At 39.8% G+C, this 22960-nt stretch overlaps 1 long non-coding RNA gene across 1 annotated transcript; it reads right to left on the bottom strand.

The window, feature by feature from the left end:
* Positions 1–1480: 1480 nt before the first annotated feature.
* LOC103472954 (uncharacterized) lies at positions 1481–22679 on the bottom strand. The gene is made up of 3 exons (XR_534948.2): positions 22615–22679; positions 22163–22280; positions 1481–3649 (listed from the first exon to the last, which is right to left on the bottom strand). It is a non-coding gene; the product is annotated as an uncharacterized LOC103472954 (long non-coding RNA).
* Between the last annotated feature and the right edge of the window lie 281 nt (positions 22680–22960).

Below are 22960 nucleotides of genomic sequence, written 5' to 3'. Positions count from 1 at the left end.
CCAAAGGCTGATTTTCTGATAGGGTGATGTCCTGTATCCCTCAGCCAGGCTTCAATTAACTGTGCATTCCCAAGAACGCCTTGAGAAAATGAACCAGTTTTAAACTCTGGTCCATAAGATGAGAAACAAAATAACCTTGCAGAGCTGCAGTGCAGCACAGCAGAGGGCAGGAGCCAGCATAAAGACAAAGGGCTGTGTACCAATGGAACATGATGAAATAAGCTGCATCCTTTTATCTGTTGTTGCACACCTGCAGAGAGGTACTGGAGCGCTCTTACAAGAAAGGATGTACATTTATTTTCCCAAGAACAAAACCCAGTGAAAGATGAGTTTTTCCCCCCCAAGTATCAAATACCAGCAGTTTAAGAAACAGCCTTTATTATATTAAAAAGACAAAGTGAAGATATGTTTAATATGTTTATTTTCTTAATAACAACAATAATATAAAATGTTTTTTTCTGAAAAGGTGAGTACAAAAATATTTAAATTAATAAACATTCAATTAGGAAGATTAATTGATTGATTTAAAAAAGTAAACTATAATCCCAGTGAGCCTGAAAATCCATCAAACCAACATCAGGAAAATGGATCGATCACATCAGAACCGGGTCTGAAACGGTTCCATTGGTTCCCTGTTTATCAGATTTCAGCCTGAATGTTTTCCTTCAGCAGGGGAAGAGAAGCTGGTCAGACATGATGGGAGGATGGATGGAGGTAAATACAGAGCAGAAAACCTTTTAGAGGGTGAAAGACTGGAGCAGAGATTCACCTTTACACAGGACAACAACAAAAACAACCCAAACACCCATCAGCCATCTGGTCACCGAGCTTCACTGGCCGACATCAGCTACCTGCTGATGTCAGCATCCAGAGCGCTTAAAGGAACAGCTACCACCTGTTGAACGTTCTCACAAAGGCACGATCCACACACCACGCTCAAAACAATCCAGTCTGCATGTCAAGATCAGAACCTCAATGTTACAGCTAAAAATGTTTGAATTGTTTTCTGCAGTGAAGCGGGTTTAAAGAAGAACCGGTTCCTCCTTTAAGCCCAGTCTGTCATGGTGAGGAGAGAACTGAGTCAAAAGGCAAAGTTCTTGATTTACCAGTCGATCTACTTTCCTCATCTATGGTCATGAGCGAAAGATCAAGAGAGTTTTCTTTGTAGGGTGTCTGGCTCTCCCTAAGAGAAGCTCGGCCATCCGGGAGCGACTCAGAGTCGACCCGCTGCTCCTTCACGTCAAGAGGAGCCAGTGGAAGTGACTCCTGGACGCCTCCCTGGTGAGGAGTTCATGTCCCACTGGGAGGAGGCCCAGGGAAGACCCAGGACACGCTGGAGGGACGATGTCTCCCGGCTGGTCTGGGAACGCCGTGGGATTACCCCAGAGGAGCTGGAACAAGTGGCTGGGGAGAGGGAAGTCTGGGCCTCCCTGCTGACCCCGCGACCCGACCCCGGATGAAGCGGAAGAAGATGGATGGATGAAAACTGGCAAGTAAAATTTATTACAGTAGCCATAAGTCAAAGTCCATTCAAATTAATACATATAAATACAGACAAATATTGTTTGAGCTGCATTAAGATGAAAATCCAAATGAAAAAGTGAGTAAAAATATAAAGTCAATAATTTGTTAAGAAATCTGGTAAATTCTAAAAAGAGAGTTTCAGTCTGGTTACATTTCCACCTGCTAAAAATTGTAGAATAACGACCGTCTGGCCTTGTAACAATTTGAATTTTATCACATAATTTCATATTCTGCTGAACAAACTTCAGACAGAATCCTGTTATTAACTTTGACCCAAGTATCTAATTAACTTTTGGATTCCACTCATGGGTTTTTGCAGACTTTTCAGGCTGAAGTCAGGGTGCAGCAAGGCAACGTTCGCATTGCCAGGTGTGTTTGTGGAGGAGCAGAAAGACACACCTGCAGGGGGAAAACATGTAAACTGACAGGGACAGGTCCAAATGGGCTCAGACTTAAAACTCAGCTTTAGTTTCTGGAGGGAAACTGCTTACCAACCAGCACATCACCATGCAGCTCTGCTTGAGTCATAATGAAACAATCCACTTCCTGCTCTGGCTGCAGAATCAGGCATATGCAAAGGCTCTCAGTGCAAAGCCACCGGGACTCTGCTGATGCAAATCTGCTTGTATTTTTCACTATTTTTGGGTCTATCTGCGCCCCAGTTCTGGAAAACTGGGTCTACCGTCTTACCCTACAGAGCAACAGGTCAGAATGTCCTGATTTCTCCAAGTCCTGGCCTGAATGTGGCCAAACACAGACACAATTTTCAGAAGGATAATAACCATAATTCAACAATTTTGCTAAAAGTGTGTTCCAGTTGTAAAAGGTTATTGTCTGATAATGAAGGTATGCTGGTTCAACATCTCCCCTGCTGCATTTGAAAAGCTGATGGAGCTCCTGAATTATTGTGTCAGCTCAGTCTTAGAGATATTAATTATATTTTAATTAGCCTTGATGTATCTACGGTAGGCATAGCTGCTAGCCGACCTTTTAAAGCTCAGTAGTGTGGCGTTCATTGTAATAAGTCTCTAGCAGCCGGGCGTCTTTTATATTCTGGCCTGAAACACGTCCAGCTGTTAACAGCTGGCTGCCACTGTACATTCTTTTCAAAAACCCACCCACAGCTTCAATCTCTTCTTATAGCAGCCAATTATTTTTCTCTCATGCCCCGTCCATGCTTTTGTTGATAAAATTTCATTTTATTTTGTAAGTTGTGCGCTGCAATCTGAAGGATCCACAATTATTTTAAGAATTTTGTGCCCAAGCAAGTTTTGTTTTGTACATACGGGTTTCTGTTTGATCAAGCATTTACACAAAAGAGTCAAATAAAAATATAATATTTGACTAAAGCATTTAATTGACTGTAGTGTTTTTTTTAAGTAGTATTATATTTTAACCAGGATGTGATGGGAGTCCACATATTATCAGCCAAAATCGTCATGCCAACCAGACTTTTTGGGCTAAAAATGTGATTTTAAAATCACAAAATAATTATATTGTGGTCTTGTTTACATACTTCACAATGAATTAAGCATACAATATTAAAACAGTCAGATTTTTCTTAAGGAAACAGAAACTTATTGATCAAAAACCAAAAAGAAGAGCATTTACGTAAGCACTGATTCATCAGAGATTATTAGCTTTACAGCTTATCCTGATTACCATCAACTGACAATTTACTCTTTTTTTATCTGATACTACTTTACAATTATGCTCTACTTTATGTTGCTCTAACACATAAAATAAATACATTAAAGTTCAGATTTAGCTTTTTGTCATGTCCTTGCACACAAACAGGGAATATAACTTCAACTTTTTGCAGATATGTAAAGCGTCACTGTTTTTGTAAAAGACAAAACAAAATTGTTTGGTGTTCATCAGAGAGACAGACAGGTGGAAAAAAACTGTCTCTGTGGAGGCTGCAAACAACGCAGTGTAGCACCTGAAGGCAAAAGTCTAAAGAGTTTGTGTCCAGGATGTGCGGGGTCTGCAGAGATATTAGCTGACCTGACCTCGAAGGTGCAGAAACGGATCTCTTTGCGGATCTGATTGATTGTTGCAGTTTGGACTCGTCTTGTTTTGATGATGAGCCGAACCACATGGATCTGCTGAGGCGCAATCGTTTCTGTACAGGAGAAGAAGAATGGGGAGAGAAGAAGACATTGTAAGGTGAATGCGATCTGTAACTAAATCTGATCAGGGTGTGAATACATTAGTAAAGCTCGGTGGATAAAGTCCAGACTAACAATATATTGCAGCTGGTAGCAAAACACAATGGAACCAGATCTAAAAACATATACATCAGAGAATGTTTTCAAGTTATATCTTTGCTTTGTTGCTTTTTTAAAACTTCCACAAATTGCTTCACAAAGATATTATTTTGATATCTGTTTCATCTCAAAGTTTACAAGCATGAAACAAGATAGCAGCACTGAGAGACAGCCATGCAAAATGGAAAACAAGAGTAGAGATTACGTTTCTGTGAAGTGCATCAATCTGAAAAATTGGCAACAATTGTGTAGAAGAGCCGTGGTGTATGTTTACAGAAGCAGATTAGAACCGAAGACGAGTATATCTTGCAGAGTGGATGTAAAAGATGGTTAGAGGACAAAGAGACAAAGGAAACCAATACAGAGATGCTTCAAATCTATTTTATAAATGATAACAGCAAGACATTTTCAAAGCACACAAACACCACTTATAAGGCGAATGCAGTTGCTATCGGTACGACGTATTACTGAGCAAACTTCTTCAGTTTACAGTTTTTTCATTTATGAAAACATCCAAGCGAGACGTCAGAAGCTAAAGGTGTTGTGGTATTGCTTTCTGACCGTCAGAGTCTCCAGCAACTGCCTGTAACTTTATCACCTTCCTCTTCCTTAGACCTCACTGCATTAGCACCACTTCTGCCCCCTGGTGCCAGTTTACAGAAAGTGAATTACTTCCAACTTAAGATCATGTTTACCGAATTAGGCCAACCATTGCTTCTGGTGCTTAGCTGGTTTTGTCGGTGGTTGCAGTTTTTAAAGAATGCTTACTCTGAGTAGGCAGCGAGCATCCCAACGTACGGCTGCATTCAGAGTTGAGGTACTACACTTTTCCAAAACTGCTGGAGAAGTGGTTAAAGTAAATGTCTGCATAATTTTTTAAATCCTGGAAAAGAAGTTCTGGCAGGAACTGAAGTAGCTCTCAGTGTTGTTGCAGCCTGATTTATTGTCTGATAAGCAGGGACAATGGTTAAATGCAGTGATGCGCTGTGCAAAGTGCTTCATTTAAGTGGCTCCTGATTGGGAACAAAGAGAAGGGGACCTGGCCCTCAAAAAATGGCTACGTTGAAACAAGTCCTTAATAATGTTTTTGAAGAGCTTTTCATTTTCAAGGACAGGCAGCTATTATCGCGCTTAATCTAGGTCCTTTGATTAGAACGCTGCTCTTCATATCGGTAACAAAAGCCTCTTTTACATTATGTTTTTGACTTTATGATGGCTGTGACATAAACCTGTTTAGCATCTGTTTCTTCTAGAACGACAAAGCTTTGAATTGTCATGGCTCTTTCTAATCAAACATACAACAGAAAGAGACGACTGTATAATCATTCTAACTCATTCCTGGTTATCAGTTTGTATGCAAAAAGGTTCTGGAAGCCTGAACTTATGATTCAAAGGCTCAAATCAGGCTTTCCGTCATGTTTACAGTTAAAGGGAACCACAATGCAGAGAAAAACTGTGGTTTAACAGAGAACTTTAATAATATAATGAGAACTTATACAAAACCGCAGAGAACCAGATGAACTAATCAGAGAAAATGTGGAACAGCTGTGGCAGAAGAAAAGCAGGGAAACTGATGGAGAGAGACTAGCAGGAAAGAGGCTGAACTAAGAATGGAAAGGAACAGCAAACCACGATAAAACAGACTAATACAGATGAAAGAAATCAATTCAAATGCACAAAGAAGCGAACGCCAAAGTGTTCCCGTCGGTTGGTACCCATCGTTCTGATGCTAAATTAGCATCAATGCTAAAGTAAGCTCTAATATACTCAGTAGCATATGGAGAGTCACTAGCATGTTGAGTAACAACAAGCATGTTGAGCCACAACATGCTTAACATACTCCATTCAGTATGTTAAAATTAGTGTATAAGCTAAAATTAGCCAACATGCTAATTCTAAATGCTGCTAGTGGCATGTGGGGCATCAGCATGTTGTCTTAATTGACTTCCTCCATTCAGTGAGATAAACATGGCTAATGTATAAAAAAAGAGTTAAGAAGCTTATTTAAGGCAAGGGAAAGAGGAAGTGCACTACTAATGTTTGTGCTAATGTTAATACACAGAATTCAAAATCTGTTACCAGAAAACGCGCTCATCCCTTAGCAACAGATTAACAAATATTATTGTTCAAAAAACTCTGCTCTTTTGATATACTGTCCATCTTATCTACACTACTTACTACCTAATAAGAATTGTGCAGTTAGTTAATGTGGCAGAAAAGTGAAAATGTATTTTTTTATTATTTTTTTGTCATTGGTGGTGAATATATCAAACACAAAAGTTAAAAATCTGATTTGTACTTCGCGGCGGTTCGTTGCCAGAAAAAAAAACACTCATCTCTTAAAACCATATTAATAACAAGTAATACTGTTTCTAAAACATAATATATTTTAAATACTTCTTATCTGCTTAGATACAAGAAATTTACATTAAGTAAATTTTGCAAAAGTAAAAATCGGATGTTTACTTCGTGGCTCTTCGCTACCAGAAAACGCACTCATCTCCTAGCAACAGATAAACAACAAATGTTGTTATTGTTCAAAAAACATAACATTTCTTCTGCTCTTTTGAAAAACTACTCATCATTATTTACTACTCAACAAGAATTGTGCAGGTGGAATTTGGCAGAAAAGTGATTTTTCTTTTTTTTTTGTCATTGGTGGTAAATGTATTATAAAACAAACATTCAACACAAAAGTAAAAATCTGATTTATACTTCATGGAAGTTTGTTACCAGAAAAAAACTGTCATCTCTTAAAACCATATTAATAACAGGTAATAATAGAAAATTTCTGAAGAAATTTCAGCAGGGCTTGCCTATCAGTTGGAACCAAATCAGGGGTTCTGATGCTAAAAGTTAGCATCAATGCTAAGCTTAGTTAACCTGTATTCAACACTATGTGGAGATTCAGTATTCTAAAATTAGTGTATTGGCTAAAATTAGTCAAAATGCTAATGTTAGCCTAAATGGTGTCAGTAGCATGTGGAGCATCACTAGCATGTTGTTTTACATTGATTTCCTCCATTCACTGCTAAACATAGCCAATACATAAAAAATAGCTAAAATCCTTATTTTAGGAAAAAGGCTAATGCTAGTGCTAATATTTTGCTAATATTTTGGCTAAGGCAGTGCAATGAACTAACATGGGAGAAGAAATAGCTAAAATACTTATTTTAAGTTAGAGGCTAATAAAAAGGAAAAGGCTGAGAGGGATATTGAGGCTTTTGTTTTGAAATTTTCAGCTTCATCATAAAGGGCCACACTGATCCCATGTGTAACAGCGGTTGGATTAAACCAGTCATATAATTACCAATTACCTGCTGTGAAAAAAGTGAAGGCTCTTATTTTGGAGGGTATGTCTTGTTCTTATTTTGACAGTAAAATGTTTTTTGTCAGTTTAGGAGCATCAAGTTTGATGAAGCATAAGGAACACAGGGAAATGATCAAACCCAAACGCATCTGGATCAAAGTGATTGCTATGAATTATACTTGATTAATCCGTTTTTATTATCAATTCAACAATCATAATGTTGCTGGTATAAACTTTCCATAGGCTGTTGTCATTGTAATAAACTGAATATTATTGGAGCTTTAAGCAAAGCATAACACAGTAAAACTGTGTGCTTGCATAATAACGGAGGATAAAACAAACATAATAAAATATTTATAAATGGCAGAATTTCCCTGAGATCTCTGAATGCTTCCTGCACAGACCTCAGGAAGTGAAAGGTTGGGTAGTTTGTGACTTTTAATTGGTTTTCTGTATCAATATGAGGACCTTATTTAGAACGTAAAGTATGCGACATGCCTATTTATATTTTATTTATATATTTTTTATATTTTCTAAGTATAAAAACGTGTGAATCTGAGAGTTTGCCCGTTTTCCCGTCTTTCATCGATCCATCTGATGTTGGTGGCGTTCCCATATGAGAGGAGGTCTGCAGCAGCGGCAGGGAGACCAGATTGATTAAACGTGCTGCTGGCGTAATGTGGTCATGTGTCAGGAAAACCACACATTTAGCTCGCTAATACGTTCTTCATGGCCGCCTGTCTCCTCTCCAGCTTTGCCCTTTTGAAGTTAAAATCCACAAATCCCCCCGCCAAGCTTCCCCCTCCCTCCCTCTCTCCCTCTCTCGCCCTCTGTCTCTCTCTCTCCCGTTTCCAGCCGTCTATTCGTCCCATTCCATCATCCTCATCCCATGCGTCCGTCTCTCCGTCCCGGCCTCCAGCTCTCTTTCACCTTTAATAACTCCACTCATCTCGCCGAGCTCGACTTCCAGCGTTCCTTCGGCCTTGATGAATTCCCTCGTCCCATCTGTACCTTCCTCTCACGCTGCGTTCCCCTCATCATCAGAAGTTTTGACCCTCACTCTTCCTCCTCCATCAGTTTGTTTCCAAGCTGAGATTTGGTTTGCTAATGACACTCCAAGGGAGCACAGCAACAATGCTGTTGGCTTTAATTAAAGACATTAAGGGGATAAAAAGACACAAAGATCCCAGAATGGCATGTTTTTCCTTTCATACCTCCCAAAATACCTCTCTGTTTTATCTTCCCCACCTTCATCTCATTCCTGGCAATAGCTCACTGGCTCCTTTAAGGCACACTTTCACACTTTCACTAATTTGTTTTTTCACACAAATGCTTATTCTTCTCTTCTAGATTTACATCACCAGACTGTTGTAGCTGAACTTGTGTGACATCATGCACTTCTCTTCCTGCCAGACACTGATGAGGAATCCATCTATGCATTCATTGTTTCGATCTTTCGATCGCCATCTGCATCTCGTGGCCGTAGGTTGGAGTCGGAACGTAGACGGACCAGCAAACCAAGAGCTTCACTTTCTGGCTCTGGTCTTTCTTCGTCACAACAGACCAAAGCAGTTCCTGCAGACAAAACCCACAGTCCCTCTGTCCTCCCGTTGCTTGAATTAAAACATGATTAATTGTGATTACTTAATTGCAGGTCCTGCGATCAACTCGACTAAAGATTTCAATCCAGTTCTAGATGTTGGATGCAGACAAACTCTCTTTGAGGAAAAGATTTCTACCCGTGTGTCTGGCATTTGTTCTTCAGAATCTTGCAGGAATGTTTCAATTCTGAGAAACGAAAGAGGAGAATCGATATGAAACATGAACAGAGAGAAGCTCAGTCTGCAAACTGATGAAAGAGAAAGCTTTAATGGAACTATAATACTGTCTCTTAATCTCCCTGCCCTTCCTCTATCTCTCCATCTTTCCTCTGATCTTATGTCTCTCTCTCTCTCTCTCTTTGTGCAGGTCGAAGTCTTTTAATCTCTTCATTCGCAGTCAGAACTGTATTTATCCAGAAAGTCGTTTTACTTAACTTGGATGTTGTTTTTTAGAATAAAGGCAACATTTCTATGGAGACTTGCTGGCAGATTACAGGAGCAGAGTGAAGGCATTCTGATCCACACTTATAGGACTGTAGAGGCTTTATTTTTGTCAAGATGTGCACCCCATCTTCTGAGCAGCAAAAACCCATCAGTACTAAAAACTCAACAAGCCCAGGTGTCAGGCGTTTTTATGGCTAGTCAGAAAAATGTGACCTTGTGCCCACACAGCGTCTCCAAAAGCAAAACTCCAAATATGTGTCATATGCAAACTACAGCCCGACTGGGAGAACTCAGCTCAGCGTTTAAAACCACTGGTGCAGATTCTACAGGACCCATCTGGACCCAGAGTCATAACAGTAAACACTCAGCAAGCAGGCATCCGAGAGTTAAAGAAACGTCCTGACGGACTGGCTAACGGCAGCTAAGTGTTGAATATAATGATCACAGTCTGTGTGTCAACCAGCAACTGAATTACAGCAACTTTTATCACCCTGTTATTTTGTCATCGGTTTATAAATAATGTGCTTAAAATGTCCACCGGTGATGGAAGGCAACACCTAAAATGTTTCCTCTTCATTTAACTCGGCTCATTCTAAAAATCAGACCCAACAACAACAACCCATCAGGTCTGCAGAGAGGATCATCAGGGCTGACCTCTCCTTCCATTCAGGACTTAAAACAGCTCTGCAGACCCCACACATCCTGGACACAAACTGCCTTACCTTCAGGTCAGTGCAACAGAGCGCTGTCTGCAGCAACTACTGACTGCAGAGACAGCTTCTTCTCCAACACTGTCTCTCTGACAACATTCACAGTGTTAACAGCATTTCAATCTGACCGAAGTCTGGACTTTAATTAGGTCATTGCAAAACTTTGATCTTTCTCTATTTCAGTCAATTTGCTGCTGTGTTTTATCCAGTTAATGTTTCAGTTTGGACAGATGGAATCACATCTGACTCTTCAGTTTGGTCATATCCAGAAGACGATGACTGCAAGGTGTCCAGGTCACATGGCTGTAAACAAGCCACGATCACCCTGCATCCACCACCGTGCTTTCAGGTTGCGATGAGGAAAATACTGCAACTACAAATTTGCAAAATCTTCCCCACATATAAAGCAGTTCATTGTGGAAAAACAGAAGTAAGTTTGTTTAGTTGCTCAGGTGCAACTTTCTGATTGAACTGCTCACAACAAGCTGCACTTGTTAGTTTTTCTCTATTTGTCATGTAATGAACTTTTCCCTTTAAAATGCTAATCTTAAACGGCAAAGTTAATGTCTTTAACCCAGATTGATTTTTCTGGGACGTCCACCTCTGAGGTAGTTAGTAGATGTCCGTTTCCCTCTGCAGAATAACCTTCAACCTTTTCCACATTGACAGGCAGCATTAGCTACTTCTGTCAGGTCATTGCTAATGTCGTTCCACATTAGCTTTCTGTTGGGGTAAGTGGGCAGGACCTGCTCACACAGAGGATGATCAGTTAATTAATCAGGTTTGATTTCCTCCCATAATCCTCTTGAATCAGTAAAGGTGTGCTCCATCTTTCTCTCGACAGCATCTCTCACTCCTGAATTGTCAAACACTTGAGCTCAGTTAGTCAGTTCACTGTGGAAATGTGTGGGCTGCAGATGGGCCAGACCAACTCCATACGTGTTCCCCAGTCCATGAATACATAATGTTGCTGATTTTCATTTTGCAGAATCGTAGATTCTTTCCATGGCTGGACTTTACATTTGCATCATTTGCAAATTGAGTGAGACTCCAAATGGACTCAATTTTACTTTTGAATCTAATTGAAGTTTATAAAGTAGTGTGTTGGATGGGAGACAATTTTAGTTCCCCTGGATGATGGTCATGTTCCTAACTCCACTCAAAAAGCCTTTCAGGCTTTTGAAGCTGCTTCTGTCTCAGCGTCATTAAATGCAATGAGACAGTATCCTCACAAGATTCATTTTGTGGCAACTGAACCACAAAATGTCGCAACAAATTACCTGATTGCATCTTTGAAACTGTATCAATAATTCCCAGAGACACTTGTGCAGGATGCTTTTCATCTCTTTGACGCCACTTTGGATTGATGACAAATTTCCCCCAATGAGAGTTATTAAATAGAAAGCAGTTGGGGAGGGGGTTGTATATTTGCCAGCATTAGCAGGTGCTTTCAATGAAACTTCTCAAAGACTTTGGAAAGTTGTTGTTGCCAAAAAAACAAGACGAGGGCCGTCAGGGCGAAGGAACGACGTCGGCTTTTTCATTTAATTCTGATGCTGTTGGAGGACAGGAGGCAAACGGTGGAAACAAAACACAGTTTGTAAATCAGTCGAGCATCAACTGTTCTGTGCACAGCAGCTAAAAGTTAAGCTGAGAGTTGCACAATGCAGTAATCCGACCTTAATGCCGTTCTAATGTTTGGCCACAAATCCACCATTTAGTCTGGAAACACACCATATGTCGGAGTGTTATTAACTCACAGACCAGATAATGTAGCCAAACAGAAGTAAACGTAATATCAGAGAGTGTGTCTGTTCTTATTACACACACGGGGCTTAAACACCAGCAGATGTGTCCGTTCAGTCACAAACACTGGAAGCCTCACACTCGTCTCTGTCAGGAAAGTTGTTCACTTCAAGGCGTTGATTAGTTTGGCTGGCGGTGCTTCCCTGCATCTTTATTTAGTCATTATTGGAAGCACATCTGCTCTCGGTAGGCTGGCTCTGGTGGATGTCCCCTCCATCCGTAATGCAAGCATGTACACACACACACAGAATAGCACAAACACCTTCACAAACCTAAAACCAAGCTCATATGCACGAACACACCTGGACAATTCCAAAAGCTGACTTGTAAACATGCCAGCTTCTGCACACACACGCACACGCGCGGACACACACACACGCCCACGCGTGCACACACACACGTCAAGGAGATTCACAACGGGAGTGAGGCGCTTTCCGATCATCTCACATCAGCTCAACACCTCTCCATAAATAGAAAAACTGGCTCAGCACTGCAGGGAAGGAAGCATCGTTTGGAGAACAGATTAAAGTCCGGGTGGAGGTGAGCGCATTGATCATGCATGTTTATCAAGCCGAGTCTCAGGGTCAATCAGAGAGCAAACATCAGGCTGCAGCACTAAGCTGCGCTTTGTGTGAGTCTGTAAAGGCATGTTTGAATGTTTCCAACTACATGCATCACTGTTATCTCCACAGACTGCGTGTGTGTGTGTGTGCGTGTGTGTATGTTGAAGACGGAGTCAGCCTCTGGCTTCCCATCCGTATCCCTGCCATCCCAATCCTCCCTGCAGCAGAGACAGTGAGAGCTTCTCCGATTCCATCAAACAGACGACACAAAGGAGGAAAAGAGGCAGAAAACAATTAACTCTGGCAGAGAAAGTCACAGTGAGGAGGAAACACAGAGATCTGGCCAGAATTAGAAAAGGGACGGAGGGATGAAACCATCCAACAAACACAGAGAATCAGAGGTGGAGGAGATGAAACCAGATTTAATGTGAGCTGAACTACAAACCGTAGAGTAGCTGTGATTTACAAATGTGAGAAAAACTTTGTTGATATTCCACTAATGTCAAAAACACACAATTTCACAACTGTGTGTTGACATTAATTAAGCTTGTTCAAGAGATAAATCATTAAAAACAAACATGCCAAGCCTTCATCATCATACTGTCGTCTTCTTCATCTTTTCCACCAGAATGTGACTCATGTGATACTAAAAATGTTTCCATTGCATTTTAAGAAATACACTAATTTCACAATAGCCAAAAAAATTAAAAAATCACTTCATCCTAGTGCAAACATTTTACCAAAAAATAAGAGTCTTAGCGAAATTGCCGTGTTTCCAATAAGGAAATTCTTTTTTTTACTTCCCATTTCCACAATTATATGGTCAATGGAAACGCAGCTAATGATGCTCAAACAAAACAGGTGGGATGTTTGCAACCAACACAACCTAGTATATCTTGGCCTAAATTTTGTAATATGGGAAATGAATCAAATGAAGCATTAAAATGTTTACACGTGGTGTCCCTCTCTGAAATGTGTTTAGATTACCAGCAGAGGGGATACACATGATAGGAGGCGATAATGTTCAGGATGGTGAACTGTACATGAGAGGCAGCCTACAATATTCATAAGTGACATGTTTTTCAGGAGGAAAATGGTCGTTTGAAGGCATTTAGAGAGAAAAATGTATTCCTAAACAGTCTTTTAAGTCAAAGCCACCTGTCAGAAAATCCAGTGAGTAATTTAGAGCTTTTTATCTCCAACAAATTACCATCAAAATGTGTCCAATTCAGCCGACTTTTTATAAATACATCCTGTCAGCGCGACCATTTCAGAAACCACTACTGCAAGACAGCTTAATTGTATTATCAAAACATGTTGGCAGCAGTGTCAGCTCTCAGGAGAAGCGTTCACAACTACATGTGCTAGATCTGCACACAAACCTGTCCCATCTGCACTGGAGCGCCGCTATCTTGACAATTTTACATATTCCCGGTGCTCAGCGCCGCAGCGCCGCTGTAACATGACCACACAGAGCCAGCAGCTAACAAGGAAGCCCAGAGGACAGGAGGTTCCAGAGAAAAGTGTTTATGTTTCTCCTCTTTTCGAGTTAAATCTACCTTATAAGACATTCTTACGGCAGCTCCGCCGCTGTTATCTCCAATCAGCGGGAGCCTGCTGCTTCTGACACAACATAAGAGGGAAATGCAATCTAAGAGAAGTGCTTATGGGCTTCAGATGCTGCTTGTCGTCTCATTAGGCCGCTTCTTGTGCATCTGTCTCCCGTCGAGTGCTTTGCTGTGGCACAACTGAAAACAGCCTCTCCGTATCATCATTAGAATTATGGATACAGAAATGTGCGCCATGGTGATTTATAGTTTGTTTTTAAATCTTCCTGTGAAAGTCGTTCCAAGAACACAGAGTGTGGAAGTGTGCGGTTGCTGATCTTTATCCATGACCAATTATACGCCATAAAACTGACAACTAAAAAGCGCTTTCTACAAACTTTGTGGCTCCTCAAAGTTGGGGTGTCAGCACAGAATTTGCTTGATTAAAAGATAAATATTTTAGCCTCGTCTCCGTTCCCGACCACCAGAATGTTCTGTACTTTATTTAGTCAGATAGCTGTTCTAGTTTGGGTCTGATGAGGGCGGGTTTGTGTTGAGAGCTGTGTTCTGTCTCCAACAAATGAGACTGCTGAAGTTTCTCCAGGAAGTTTTTTTTTTTTAATCAGACGGGTCCCTGTACTAAACAAGTCCAGTTCTGGAACCATGGTCTTAACTGGAAACAACTGGTCAAGTTTTCCACAGCCACAGTGACGCACCAACAGGTGGTCGCCCACGGCAACAGCCAGGCTGACCAAGGAGAGCACACTCTAAAATGAAAAAGTTGAACCAACTTAATTGAATCGCTTCTATGGGTAACAAGCAATTCAATTAAGTTTATCCAGCTTAATTTATTAAGTTTAACCAATTCAATATATTCTAATCATCCAACTCAATTTGTTAATTTTTTAAACAAATGTATTAAGATTTAAATACCAGATTTAAGGCAGTGACCTCACATAAGAGTCACATTCACACATCAATATCCATATTGGCAGGAGGAAGCTGGAATTGAACCTACAACCTTCCGATCACAAGACAACTACTCTACCCACAGAGCCACAGTCACGGGGAATCTGTCCCTGGTCAGCTTGAGTCATGGTCAGACGTGGGATACAAATATTGAACTTAATTATTTCAAGTAAAGTCAAAGCAAAAAGGTCCTTTAAGGAAAAGATTTGTAACTTTTAAATTAGAGTATATTTAGAGGACACTGTAAAAAGAGTTTTCCAAAATATTTAGTTTGGAACTACTTAAAAGTTTGAGTTGACTTTCTGTAGAATTAAGACAAAGAGATTTTAAATGTTTATTAGAAAAAAATAAATGATTTGAGTAAGAGTGACTTAAATCTGTTATCTTAAACATACTTAATACATTTGTTAAATAAAATTAACAAATTGAGTTGGATGATTAGAATATGTTGAATTGGTTAAACTTAAATTAAGTTGGTTAAACTTAATTGAATTGCTTTTTACCTATAGAAGCAATTCAATTAAGTTGATTCAACTATTTAGTGTAAGTTTTGAGTTAAATTAACACAAAAAAGTAAGTTGGCATAGCAAAAGCAAAAGAATTAAGTTAAATAAATGTAAATAAGTCCATAAGATGAACTTAAGCCCAAAAAACACTTTTTAGAGTGCATTAATAAGTAAAACAGCCAGGAGGCTGATCACAAAGCCACGCAGGGGTCAATATTTCCTCTTATGTTGAGGATTTTATTTTCTTTGCACATTATAGTTCATCATCAACACATACTGTACCTGCTGAGAACTAACAGCTTAAAACCGATGTATTAATATCAACTTCAATTGAGTCAAAACCTAAAACAATAATGTGTTTATATCAGGACGACTCAATTTCACACATTTCCTCCACTAACAATTCAACACAGTCATTGCAATCAAATTATTTATCACAGTAATTGTGTTCCTTTACACACATCAGTTATGTATTACCACAGTAAATGTGTATACAGGTACTTTATTGACAAAACATGTTTAAAAAGTGATAATTTGATTGGAAATATTAAAGTCTTGTAGAAAATTGTATTTTATTGTTAATGGGTCACAACAGACCGACTTCGTAACTACACAATACCAATAAAAAAAAACTAGCTTAAATCTGGTGCAAAGCCAGCATTGAAAATCAACACATTTGTTTTAAGAGAGTAGAAATTTATAATAAATCTGATTTATTCTGTGTAATCATGCAGCACCAATTCACAAAATGTCGTCTCAAGGCACTTTGCAAAAACTCTTTTCAGTTCAATCACACATTCTGTACATTCCAGTTGATCTTCATTATGCTCAGTTAGTTATTTAAAGTAGTAAAAAGTTGAGTCTAAAGAAGCCCAGCAGATTGCATCAAGTCTCTGACTGCAGGTTCACTCCTCCTGGTCCAGAATCACCTGTAGTTGAAACGTTTAAATCCTTTAGAATAACTCCAGGTCGGAGTAAAAATAACCCAACAATCTCAGCCACCCCATGATTCATGTCAGGCCAACGCAGAACGACAGTAAAACTCCTGCGGTTCTGTTGATTCTTCTGGCGCCTCAGCAAAATGAAGACAAAGAGCTTCCTGTGAAGCTCCTCCCCGCCATAACCAACATTATGACACGCATTGATTGTCTCTGTTTACTGTAACTATTACAGGCTTACATTATCTCCACTCCACCAACACCGCACTCTGTTACGTATAATTACTTATCTTTCAAGTAAGCAGATCTGCACCCTGCTTCATAATCAGCTTTGGGCTGCAAAGATGCGCGATGATATAAACTTGAAGACCACAGAGCGCCGCAGAAATTGCACAGGAGCCGGAGTATTGATTTCATTTATCTCCGCCGGAGCTGGGACTTGTAAACAGGTGTGATTCTGTAATGGAGATACTGCACTCTTTGCTGGTAACGCAGCGCTGGAGTAATGCAGGCCGACGTATCAAGGTCGTCGTCTCCCTCAGCTGTTAGCCAGAGGTGCATCTTAACTGGCTGCGTGTCCCAGCAGCCAGCTGGGAGCAGAGCTCACAGGAAGCAGGTGTGAATGGATGTGAAGCAGGCCGTGCATGATGGGAAACATGTGCTGCTGGAGGAGGTTTCCCCGGTGAATAACGTTTTTAAAGGTGTAGCTGATCCTTCACTTCATCTTTGTCAAGGTAATTATAAACACTTGCTGTAATTATTGTCGGCAAATGAGAGCAGAGGGGAGACAGATGACTTTAATTCACACCTGCTGAGTTTGTAGGGATACAGTGTGGTCCTGAGTTACTAATATCTATTAGCACACGTGTTTAACGCATTTGTTTGAGTCAGATCTGCTACCCTATAATCTAAGACAGTGGTTCTTAACCTGGGTTCAATCAAACCCCAGGGGTTCGGTGAGTCGGTCTCAGGGGTTCGGCAGAGCCTCTGCCGACCGCGGAGGTAAAGACACACTTTGTCTTGATGACGCCCCGCTTTGCTGCAGAGGATCACGTTACATTGCTTAGCCAATCAGAGGATCACGTTACATTGCTTAGCCAATCAGAGGATCACGTTACATTGCTTAGCCAATCAGAGGATCACGTTACATTGCTTAGCCAATCAGAGGATCAGAGGATCACGTTACATTGCTTAGCCAATCAGAGGATCACGTTACATTGCTTAGCCAATCAGAGCTGCGGAGGAGCCCTGATTGAAGGAGCTCCACTCTCAGCATGGATTTGAACTTGTGTCTTTATTTACTTCAGCAAAGTTCACAGTTTTTACCAAATTCTGTAGTTTTCGGTGTACTTCTAAATCTGCTCCTAAGTCGCATCTTTTCGGGGTTGCTGCTGCCTCTAGTGGCGTGGGGGTGGTAACACAACTAATATAATTACATTCCTAAATCAGAATACGGCAAAGTCTTTATTATTTATTATTAAGTTTTCATTCTCTTAAGAATGTAGAGCTAATTAAATGATCTAAAGACCTTAAAGTAGTTACAATTTCTCTCGATGGCCAACCTGTTGAAACTGTGGCAAATTTTAAATACCTTGGTTTGTTCATGAACAATCGGCTCAACTTTGCTGGAAACACTGACTATATTTTGAAGAACTGTTCTCAGAGACTCTACCTTTTAAGAAGACTAGTTGGGTCACTCATATGTCTTGAATTTGAGGAAAAAAATCATATTTTATTTATCACTACAGAAGGGTTCAGTGAATCCGCATATGAAGCTGGTGGGTTCGGTACCTCAAAAAAGGTTAAGAGCCACTGATCTAAGATGTCCTTTATTTTAAATCTACTTTTTCACAGACAGCAGTACAGTTTTATATTTCTGATTAAACCTTGTTGTCGTGCATGTAAATGTTTTTTTTTTTGTTTGTTTTTGTTTTTGTTGAGAACCCTTGTTGTTGTTTAATTCCAGATATTTGCTTTTAAGTACAAAACACTAGACCAAAAATACTTGGTAAGATTTAGTGTTTAGTGTATTAAACACATTCCTGAATTCTGCAGTTGTTTTGACTCGACTGGATTTCACCAAACGTCCCAGAGAAAACAACGGCTCCTCACTTTCATTACAGTTTTTTAGTAGTTTCTTCAATCTCATTGGATGTTTTAATGCTTTATTCATGAGAAGATAATCATTACATCAGTTGGGGTTAATTAACTTGTTACCACAGATAATCACCCATGCAGTGATTATCAAATAGAAGATAATTACTTTTTTTTTACATTTGTTTCGTCCAGCCAGTGTACCATCTAAATCAGATTAAGCCGATTAAGAATAGTTATTCATACAAACTCATCTAGTGAGTTTCATAACTAGAGAAAAGGGACTTAAAATATACAGACTAATTATTCAACACACAGCAGGGCTCAAATGAAGAAACAGGAACAGGATAGTTATAGTGGAAACAGAGTGAAACAAGTCAGGCTGAAGGGAAAAAACAAAAAACTTACTGGAGGTAAAAGAGAATTCAGACGTGAACAAAGGAAAACTCAGCAGGCTTTCAGACCGACGACTCAATTCACAGCTTCATGCATGACGGTCCGTAAACAAAACATTCTTGGTAAAAATCTGGCCAGGCTTTCACATAACGCCACTTAAAACAGAGCAGTGGCAGCACTCTGCTCGGGTCGGCCGCTGAGTTTACTCTGAATAGAAACCACCTCCTCTGTCTGCTGAGAGCCGTGAGCTCACTCAGACCTGAAGACTGGCTGACAGTGGCAGCCATGCTTTTATACGCCGATATGTTTTTCTGCTTTCTGGTAACAAAACAAAAAAATGAGACAAAGAGCAGCACATTCATTACTTCTGTGTTGTAATAATGCTTCGTGATATTCGAATCTTGCATCATTGGGAAGCTTGTTTATTTCTTCTTACATGGAGCAACATTTGCTAGGAAAATGCAACTGGGGATATCAGCAGCGTGTGATGCATTTTGAAAATAATGCCACTCCGTTTATTCTGCTGTTGACTCATTTTTTTAGTCATTTACTGGATCTGATGTTGGAAATTTAAAGAGAAAACAACTTAATTTATTTAACAAACTTGATAGTGTGTTGAAGAATTATGCACAGGACATCAAGGTGAACTGTAGTGCAGGGCATTCTGGGTAAATAAGACCAAAACAAACACACAAGTCTAGCTCAAAAAGAAGAAATGTCTCATTGTATTTTACCAAAGACAAAAGATAAATCCTACAACTGGGAAAATCTGAGGCCTCTCCATTATTTTAATTCACAAAAAAGGAAGTTGTGCTTCATGTCTTCTTCAGAGGTTTTCATATCATTTCCTTCAGTGGTTCTTGGTGCAGCGCCACCACAGGCGAGGAGGGGAACAGGTTCTTCCAAGAGTTTGGATTGTTTAACACAGTGCAGCGTGAAAGCAAACCACAGCAGCTCAAAATGTTACAAATGTTGCAAATCTGTGGAAAAACACCTTCAAACTCCTCCACTGGAGGCGAAACCTGACCTCCAACCTGCTGTGGTTTTCCAGTTGAGAACCAGTTGATCTGCCTCAGATCTGCAGAATTGACCTCTAACCACTTTATGCCAGCTGAAGACACAACAGACTCACATTATGTGCAAAAAGTAAATATAAAACCTGACAATCCCCAAACCAGAACTCCTCCTCTCCAACACGCAGTCTGAGATCCAACTCACAAACACAACAAACAGGATGAAAGACAACCGGCAGCCTGGCGGAGTCCATCCGGGCCTGGAAACAAGCTCCACTTTGTTTCAAGAAGCAGAAGAAGACACATGATGATGTGCCCTGCTCCTGCTTTCCACTTTAATGAAGGAGAATGACAGCAGAGATAATCCAAACTCTTCAAAGAGACAGAAACCAAAGAAAACTGAACAAAAATCTGAGAGAAAAACAAAAAACAAAAACAAACCCCCGAAGAGATTTTAAAGAGTTTCAGAAAATCTAAATCAAAGTACTTTTGATTCAACTTTTAAACATAGATCTGCTGTGGTGAAAAACAAAACAAACTGTTTAATGTTTTCACCTTCAAGCCCCAAAGTTTAAACTTATTAATGTGAAAACCTCCCGTCAACAGAACCATCGCTGTCAGGGAACGCCTCTGAAATATTGAGCTGCTTTATCTTTTATTTGTTCTGCATTTCATCTAAAATGTACGTATTATACATTCCCTTTTGCTCCATCATGTTTTTTTGGGATTTTCACACCCTCTCCAGTTCTCCACTATTGTTGTTGTTTTTCACCTTTTCGTGCATCTCTCACCTCGCTCTGTATTTTCCCATCTTTATACGAATAAATTCTCCTCTCTGCTGAAGCTGAGAACAGCAGGCTGTAGGCATCTGCAGCAGTACTGATACATAAACCAGTATCCATAATTAATATTCCCTGGAGACAGCGGTGCAGCTCCACGCTTCATGATGTGTTCTACATTAATAAGCCGAGTTAATAAAAATCAGCGGAATGCATCGGTGCAGAGAAGCTGCAGAAAAATCAAGGTATTGATTTCACATCATTACCAGCAACTGAGGGAACAACTACAGCTGAGAGGAAGAAAATGAGACAAATATGGATATCCTTTCAGCTTTGTGGAGCACATAAGCATCTTAGATATGACCTTTAACCTTTAACAGCTGATTTAATTGTGGAAACAGGCCTGGTTACAGTGTGAGTGTTTTCTCCTTTTTAATGAACAGTTCACTCTGCTGGGTTCTCTCTGGTCTAAAGAATATGAGCTTGGAAAAATATAATTTTTATGACTGGAGAAGCTCTTAAATAACTACAACTTCACCTCTGATTGGCTGCAGAGAAGCAGATGAAGTTATGGATGTTTTTTAATTTAATCCAGGTAAACTGTGCATTTATGAAACGTCATTTAGATGCTAAAATGTGAAGTTTTTTGGGGGATATTTCTCTCTTCTCTTTATGTATTTTCCCATATTTATATTGACAAATTCTACAAAACACACTAAAGATTTTTTATGATTAACTGGATATCATTTGCAGAGCAATAATAGTAAATATCATACAGTAAGGGACCAAGAGGGAGAAGATGCAGCAAAATCTATAATGGCCCCAAAACAAAGCCTTGTGGATCACCAAACTGGACAGGACAGGATCTATACTTAGTTTGTCTTGATTTTCATGATTTTTAGCTCTTGGTGATCGTTCTTTAATCATCTTTTGGATCTTAATTGTCTTTGACCGGTTCCATATTAAATTAATTCCTGAACTCTATACAAGAATCTAATTTCTTATTTAAGTGTGTGATGGAGATCTCTCAAGGTTAGATCGATTTTGACAGATTAATACATCAAAATATAATTGAACTTGGCTCCTTTTCTCTACTCTTTGGAACCAGTGGACGTTTCACAAGCAGATGCAAAATTATTTTTAATCCAAATCATGTTTTTTTTTATTCCAAACATGCAAAAACCACCTGCCAGGACGCGTTAAATCCTGCACAGAGGATGAGAATTAATGACCTCCATCACAGCATAATTTATATGCTAGAACTGTAAATAAAGGAGTGGGCCGACTCTGAGGGAGCAGTCATGTTTTATACTTACAGAGATTAGTATTCTTTAAGATATTTGATGCTTCAAAATAAATGAGATTTATTTACCATTCGCAGAACTTGATGGCTCGACCAAACAAGATAGATGAGAAGATCTAATACATTATATCCCTACAGCATCTATCATTTCTGACTGTGAGCCAGAGCTTTAAAATGTTAAAGAGGTGTTTGGGAAGAATACAAATTAACCACTCCAACCGCACTGTTTTCCATTTTGGCTTATATAAGAGCAAGAGGTGCAACAGGGGGATATACTGTGATTTAATAAACAGGTTCTTATCCGAGCACGTTTACGCTTGTAGCTTTGTTTCCTTCGGGATGTAAGGAAGTGCGGCGCAGCGATTCGAGCGGAATGGGAGAGACCTTACCTCGACAGGAAGCCGGAGCTGACAGCGACCCGACGTTCTCAGGCATTTCTGCTCCTTACAGCTCCATCAACTATCTGCTCAGGTATTTCAGCCCCCGTCTTTTCAGGGAGAATGAGTGCTGAAAAGAAAAAAGAAGTGGGTAAAAACCATATTTTAAAGTAATTCTACCAGTCAAACACACATTCACTGCAGTCTGGAAAAGGTTTTTAAAAAGTGTCAAGGTTTTTTTTACAGGAGGAGGTCAGCTTGTACTTTTTCTGGGAACAGCAGATTCTAATATTCTTCAGGTTTCACTGCAGAAAAGGAACAAAGAGGAAGGAAAGGTTTTCCAATTTCCTGCTGAATTTGGCACATGTTGCTGCCCGTCTGTCCAGGTAATCTGGCCTCCTCCCACCGTCTAGAAACATCAACCTGAGGGGAACCAGAGGGCGTGAATGTGTGCATTGTCTCACCTGAGTGAAGACTTGTCCAGGTTGTATCCGCCTCCGTCCATTGAATCTGAGCAAGGACAGAAAAAACACAAAAATATTCAGTGTTTAACTTCTGGAGCGAATGTGGAGGCAGTTAGTCTTAAATTGCAACAAGAAATTGTATATCTGTGTTGTTTTGCTGGCAAAAGAAAACACAAGTCTTCAAAAACCTTCCAAATTTAACTTTGTTTTTCTCCCATGTAACATTCTGGATTACATTTAAAATGCTAATTTTTGGACAAGTCTGTAAAACAGCTGTGCTGCATTCCCCTTATACAGCAGCGCCATGTTAAACCTTTTAAAACTTTCCTCACAAACATTTGGATTT

This window comes from Poecilia reticulata, chromosome 11, assembly GCF_904066995.2.
Source record: "Poecilia reticulata chromosome 11, P_reticulata-male-v2, whole genome shotgun sequence".
Taxonomy (NCBI): Eukaryota; Metazoa; Chordata; class Actinopteri; order Cyprinodontiformes; family Poeciliidae; genus Poecilia; species Poecilia reticulata.
The sequence above is the reverse complement of the archived record's forward strand: the minus strand, read 5'-3'. Positions and strand labels throughout refer to the sequence as shown.